Source organism: Barbus barbus, assembly GCF_936440315.1.
Source record: "Barbus barbus genome assembly, chromosome: 34".
Lineage (NCBI taxonomy): Eukaryota > Metazoa > Chordata > Actinopteri > Cypriniformes > Cyprinidae > Barbus > Barbus barbus.
This window is the reverse complement of record NC_136762.1, coordinates 14,362,620-14,370,142: the sequence shown is the minus strand read 5'-3', so window position 1 is coordinate 14,370,142 and position 7,523 is coordinate 14,362,620.

Genomic DNA, 7,523 nt, shown 5'->3' with positions numbered 1-7,523 from the left:
TAACTAATGAATATTTTCCAAGCCTGCTCAGGTTGCACATTACACTTCAGGAGCCACTGAACCAGTTCTGGTTAGCCCCTCATGAAATCTACACACTTTTTATTTTTTATTTTTTTTCACTGATTGCAAGGGGAAAAAATGCAGAATGGATTTAAATATTGTAAACTCTGTTATGCTGAACTGAGAGTACTACAATCTAATTGGCAGCTAAAAGGCTTATTGGCAAATCACAAAGGCTGACAATACTAAGCTCAGAAGTCTGCTCACAGCAAATGGTCTCTTGTTAAATGTGCATGTTTGTTGTGGTGCAAATTGCCTGGTCAGTGAAATATAATATTAACTATTGTCAAGGGAAAATAAACTGCTAATAACCTGAAATCTGTACTTCCAGTGTTTCTCAAAGTATGTTGCACACACTCCTACATTCATTTTCACTCAAACAAATCTAAAGTGTTGATGATAGAAGCGAGAAGCAATGAGGTTTATGTGTAGTTTCTTCTTCTCTGCCGTCTTCTCCTTATAGGGTGTTGAACATACTAATTGTGCATATTTAAACACATTGTCATTCTCGCTTATGCCCCATATTCAAGTGGATGTTGACAAGGTTTTAACTTTAAAGTTTTGTCTGGTTTTACACACAAAACAATTAAGTGTCTTCAAAAGACTTGGAATAATGTGAACAAACCATATACTTTTGTGATACTTTGTATCATAAAACAGGGACTACTTTGTGATAATATGTGCGTTCATGTATTCACAGGTGAAAACGTCAGATTAAATAACAGAATATTGCACCTGCAAAGTGAAAGTGATGTGACATACGGCCAAGTATGGTGACCCACACTCAGAATTCGTGCTCTGCATTTAACCCATCCAACGTGCACACACACAGCAGTGAACACACACACACACAGCAGTGAACACACACACCATGAACACACACCCGGAGCAGTGGGCAGCCATTTATGTTGCAGTGCCCAGGGAGCAGTTGGGGGTTCGGTGCCTTGCTCAAGGGCACCTCAGTCGTGGTAGTGAGGGTGGAGAGAGCGCTGGACATTCACTCCCCCCACCTTTGGGTTACGAGTCCGACTTTGTAACCATTAGGCCACAACTTCCCCACATTTTTAACAATTTTCAAAAATTATATTTTTTCATTGTGCATTCCAATTAATCTCAATCAAACTGCAGTTGGGTTAATTTGATTAGCTAAGCAGTATGGGAGTCCTATATATATATATATATATATATATATATATATATTTTTTTTTTTTTTTTTTTTAAATTAGTTTTACGTTATCATGGTTTTTATTGTGTTTTATTGTGTTAGTTAGCTAATTAGCTTATTGAGATTAATTGTAATGCACAATGAAAAAATATCATTTTTAAAAATTGTTAAAAATGGATTTATCTAACTTATCTAATTTATCTACCCTGGAGACACTGCAGTTCTGAACATATGCTTCACCAGGCATTGATGTCAACCTCAACAAAAATATGACGTTCCATCAGGTACACAGATGACCCAGAACACCAGCTCCCCGGCCAGGGATCAGTTCCCTCAATCAATAGGACCAGTGTTCTGTGCACAGATACAAAGATAAACAACTCATCCCCATGTTAGATGTTCCGCAAAAGCAGTCCTGGCAGGGACTTTTATGAGCGCAAACATCATAATGCAGTCTCAAAACACTTGCCCCAACAAAGACGAACATGACTGACTTCCAGCTCAAAATAATCCTTTTCAGTAGCAGAAGTGTCACCTCTCTTTTGTCCAATTCATTTCTTATTTCAGCCATATTTGTGCGTGCTGCACTGCATCTTGTCTACTGACGGTATTGTCGAAATGCAGGGATCATTTACGACTAACGCTCTGCAGCCTAATGTGCGTCTGCATTTCGCCTCAATGCATCATTTCTTCAAATAGAGCTCTTGATTGATGGCCTGTGCCATTCCAAACACCATCCCGTCTGTAATAATGAATCACCTGTTGCGCTCCGGTTTGCAGTTTCTATTTGAAATTATTCTGTGATAATGAAGTGCAAATGCCCTTGGTTCTGGCATGAGATTGAACTACCTCAATGTAACAACCTTTCTACAGGCAAATCATCTCCTTGGCCTCTCAAGTTAATAAATCTAGGTGCTATAAAGAGAAAAGACCGTCAACAGATTGTCTTTTGCCATTGTTGATGGATGAAATTTCGGAGAGACTCCTAAATCCTCACTGTAACAAGTCAGTGTATTTGATAAAACGAGAAATATCTGTGCTTTATAGATAAGACAGGAAATCTTATTAATCACCCCAGGAACAGACGCACACTACATCTGTTTACCACCACATGGGTTGTCTTAATTTCTCTCAGCATAAATTTATGTAGCCTGTAATGGAAACTCTAATTTAACAGTAAATTTAATGATCACATTCTGCTGCTTTGGATTCACTGCCAGTGGAATAAGAAAGATACCTCAAATATTCATATTTTGTGCGAAAAGTACAGTGTATAAAGCTTCGTATCATATGAGGTACAACTTGGAAAATATGACATTTCAGATTTCATTTCAACTTAATACAGAACAAATCTGTTGCCTCACAGGCTGTTTTTGAAATACAGACTCCATAGAACAACACTGGATGATAACTTTCAAACTTTGCTCACTTAGATATGCATAATGCGAATGTTAAATCATTGAATCATTAAATCATCAATCAAAAGTGCCATTACATCTTTGGAGATTAAATGTCTGTTCTCTCTGTTCTTTTACTGACAAGGCGAGTATGTGCCTTTATGAAAGATAAAGTGGATGTGCATTTGTAAATTTCATTATACTTGCTAGTCCTCCCTTTTTATAGATGTCAGATGTTTCCTATATGAGGAAGACTCATGAAGAGTCCCACTGGGTGAAGGCCTTTGACAGCATACTGTACTAGAGAGGAGTAAGCAGGCCCACACAGAACCAGAATTCTTCGGAAGTGGATTAAAATAAAAGTAAAATGTTATATTGGTAACTGATAGCATTATTAAATGCATAATATTTTATTAATAAACAAGGGGTTGGGGATTTGCTGAATTTTGTTCAAATTCTGCTGATGGGACAGTGATTTGACATTATTATTCATCATTTCCTCTTTACTAATTATAGCATGAAATAAACATGAATGAACATCAGAAGGTTTCTTGTTTGCACCGCAGAAAGACGTCAACACTATTTATCAAGTTAAAGTCCACCAATGTTAATCTACAGATTCTGCGTTATGATTGGTCAGATCGCCTGTCAATCAAACTCCCAGTGAAGGGCGAAAGACTTGATTTTGAACATGACAATGACTTGAGCTTGTTTTTAAATTCTGAAGTAAATTTTTATTTGTTTTTTTATTATTTCTGATGCAAACATAAAGAAACAAGTCAAATTATATTCTTGACAAGAAAAGTTGATTAGGCTTTTTGGAATATTATTGATATTACTGTATTTATTAGATTTATTAGAATTATTAGAGTACATTAAAATAAATTTTGGTATTCATCCAAATGCCATCTTTAGTTGTAAAAAAAACACACTTATTAATAATTAAAAAACTTTGACTACCAAGTCAATGCAGAAAAAAAAGAAACATAAAACAGGACCCCTGCAGACCCTTTTGAGTCATGACTGCTTGTCGAGGTGAAAAAATCTCTTAGAATTTCAGATAATTTGACCTTTTTATGACAAGCCAAAAAATATTAATAATACATTTTAATAAAATATTGTATTTTATGAATATATAATATTTTATATATATTTTCAAAAAGATATATATTTTGAAAGTTCTTTTTTTTTTAATAATCTTTTTCTTTGTCATGGACACACTTATTTGACACGGACCCAGAAATCTGTAGAGCTTTCCAGTCATCAGTTTATGCTTTCCTCACCCGTTCTCTGGGAGTTCAAAGTGTGCACCTCTATTGGAATGACAGGTTGCTTGATCTGTGTGTGTTTGAGGGAAAAGGTCACATAGCTTGACATCTGTTCTTATTATCCAGCAGCGTAAATCGACTCTGGGACCAAATGTCAAGAAAACGTGGATTAGATCCAGCTAAGATAGTAAAGGGCTCTGTAAGAACTAGGTCTTCATTAAAGCTACATCATAAAAGGCAGATTTGTTGTGTCTCTCTTTGCACCAAATCACAGATGCATATCTCCTAACTACAATTATACGTCCGTTTAGCCTAAATCTAGCTCTCAGTCCGTGGAGATTAGTTCTCACTTAGCAGAGCTACAGCCTTTGCTGATTCATAGGCAGTTCTACAGGGATGCTGACACACAAGCTATTGAACACCTGCACTGCTCACTGACTCAAGGTTTAGAAAATGCATTAAATTTTAAGTACATCATTAAGGGTGGTGGGATAAATGAGAGGCCTCATTAATTATTGTCTGCAAAAACTTGCAGGGTCTGTAAATGTGCTATTTGTTGTTATTGACAATGATTAATCATTTCTGCAGTGCACGTGAGAGTAAGATTAGTATTTATTTGAGTCTAGTGCACACTATTTCACCATTTCAAGAGGTAATTGTGCTGAGAACCACAGATGGGACAAGAAAGAGAGTCTTTGATCTCATGTTAATGTGGGAATTTCCTTTTTGGGCAGTGGAGTAGCCTAAATGAAACAGCTCTCATCTTCTGCACCCCTCATCTGGTGTGTGTGAGTTTGCTGATGCTGACAACCTGTTTCCTGAAAAATGAATTTCTACTGTCACTCATGTGAATCACTTTGGTAAATCGTTATTCATCCGTGATGATTCTGCGTCCATGTGGAGTAGCTATGGGAAAATATGATTCAAGAATTACTCATCGAAACCAAACAGAGGGTACTTATGTCTAATACAAATGATCAGAGCACGTTATGTACACCTGATGAGAAATACGGGGGATGTTTGGCTCATACATAACATGATGGAGCAAGAGAGTAAAAAACGCAGCTTTGACTGAGGAGGCTGCTTCTGTGCTGCCTGCATGGACAACGATGACCAATTAATGCAGGATTGGATTCATAAAAATAAAAAAAACCCGAACCGAATGATTTGTGAGACATTAACAGTTCTCCATCGTGCTGATGGAACACCGTGCAGTTTTTTCTTCATCATTCAGCGGCACCACAACACGCTACAAACGAAACACAGCCTACCGCGCAACCACGATTCCCGAACTAACGACTCATATGAGTCGGTTCTTTTTAGTGAATCATTACCACAGTGCGACCAAGATATTTCGCGAGCGAGTGACTCTTGTGAGCCGGTTCTTTTGAATGTATATCCAAATCTCTACCAGTGTAGTCCGTTTCCCCAAACGAATGACTCTTTTGAGTCGGTTCTTTTTAGTGACTCGGAAGACCATTTTCCCGAACAAAAAATGACTCTTACGAGTCAGATGTATATTGAATCAAAAGACGTTTGATTCAATCGGAGCGGTTTACTAAATTTACTAATTTCATGTCATGTCCTACTCGAAATGGTCAAGTTACATTTTTTATTTATGGCTCGAGATTTAAATCGTTGTAGCTGAGTGGTTATTTACATGACCGCTTTTGTAATCAGTATTTTAAATAAATTAATTAGTTACACTTAACACCCCATTTCTATTTGTAATCGTGCTAAATGCTAATTATTGGATTATGTCGCGTCTAAAAAGTCCTTGAAGTTTATAGAAGTTTTTCTATTTTGAAGTTTTTGTTTTTGTTGAATTCTGAATTATCTCGGTACCTATTTCTAATAGACTTCTGATGGCAGTAAACCCAATAAAATGTTCCCTGATTTCTAAAGAATCCTTTCAAAAATGTCTTCAAAAGTAGGCTACTAAAAGGCCGTTTCCCGAATCATTCTTATTTTCATTTCCCATCCCTATATTTGACAGTCTAACTTGCATTCCCATCATTTGCAATAAAACCTCCAAAGCCAGAGATGCACTGAGCGGAGTACTGGATCAGTGCAGGTCCTGAAGCACAAGAGAGAGGAGAGAGCTCTTATCACACGCGTTTAAAACCGTGATTTAAAGGGACTCATTTCTGGAAAGAGTAAGAAGGAAAGTGAAGAAAAGAGAGCAAAAGAAGACCTCCAACCGATGTTTGACTTAATTTGACATGAGAGAGGATATCTGTTTCATTTATTTCTCACTGGGATGCGGATTTTTCCCTTCTTTTCTTGACAGCGTGCGTCTGCCCCGCATCGCTCGTATCATACGGATATATACGGAGAACAAATTAAAATGAAGTGGCCTTCGAAAGTAGTTTTTGACGGCGTACCGTTCGCTAGGGTTTTATTTTTTCTTTAATCGTGTTCAACAGCGTTGCACCGGGCACGAGGGAACGGCGGGGATTGATAGGGCACGCGCTCGGTGCTTATAAAACAACAGCTGACCATTAAAGCTCACATCAAGCCAAATAAAACACTACCAGAAGAAATAACACCATTGATTTTGTTACACAGAAAACGCGGGGGCATAAAAACGACGAGCTTTAAAACAGGTAAGACGATTCGCATCATTGCTTCATGCAGTTACGGTCTTTAGTTTATTCAACATGTGATGGATTGGATTGGGATTGCATGGGGAATTGCTGTAGAGCGCGAGACTTTAATACTGTGTTTGGATTTACATCATTTTAATTCTGTGGACACGGCATATGAATTATAGATAGCCTACTGAAGCAGCATGCAAATTCACTATACGCTAAACTTGAAAATCATTATGTGCAATTTGAAACATTTAGTTGCCTTATGTCACAAATTAATTTTAAAGTAAATTAGCAAATTTTCTCAGAATGGTCTGCATTTAGTCACAGCAACAATTGATAGTCAATGAACACTGCATGATTTGCATGACAATTAGATCATTCTTTGAAATAATTTAATTATTTAAGTGGTGCTAGTTTATTCATACTGAGCACAAATTTTGGTGTAGCTACTATTCAATATGCATCCAGATTTATGGGAAAAAATAGCTATGAAAGGCAGAATATTAGGAAGATGAAACTTAATCGTTGTGCTGTAGCCTATATTGGTTCCAAACAGCATTCAAAGTCGAATATCTTCATCTATTAAAGTGACCTTAAACCAGTTATGGTGGTTTGTTTTATAGGTGTTATTTGTGCAGAAGGCACACGTTGTAATGCATTAGGTTGTGCAACATGTGTGTCTTAAATTTTGCAGCATCTGGATCAGCTTTTACGCAGAATTACAATTATTATGGAATGATTTGAAATCCACTTTGGTAGAACTGAAATAACCTGATGTATTTGAGAGCTTCGTCAGGCTGTGTTGAGGGCTTTTTGCTGAAGATGAGGGTGGAATGGGTGTCATCTTTGCACCCCCTGGTGGATAATGGCCAGCGAGTGCTGGAAAAAAAGAGTCGATTTCTGTTTTAATGTCACAGTCATTATTTGCTTTCAGTGTGTGAGCTTACTCATACCGTGTTGCTGTTTTGTTAAAAGAGTGGTTAGATTCTTATGTAAAGCCCTAATGTGCATGCGTGCTTACTAGTGATGAGTGGTGTAA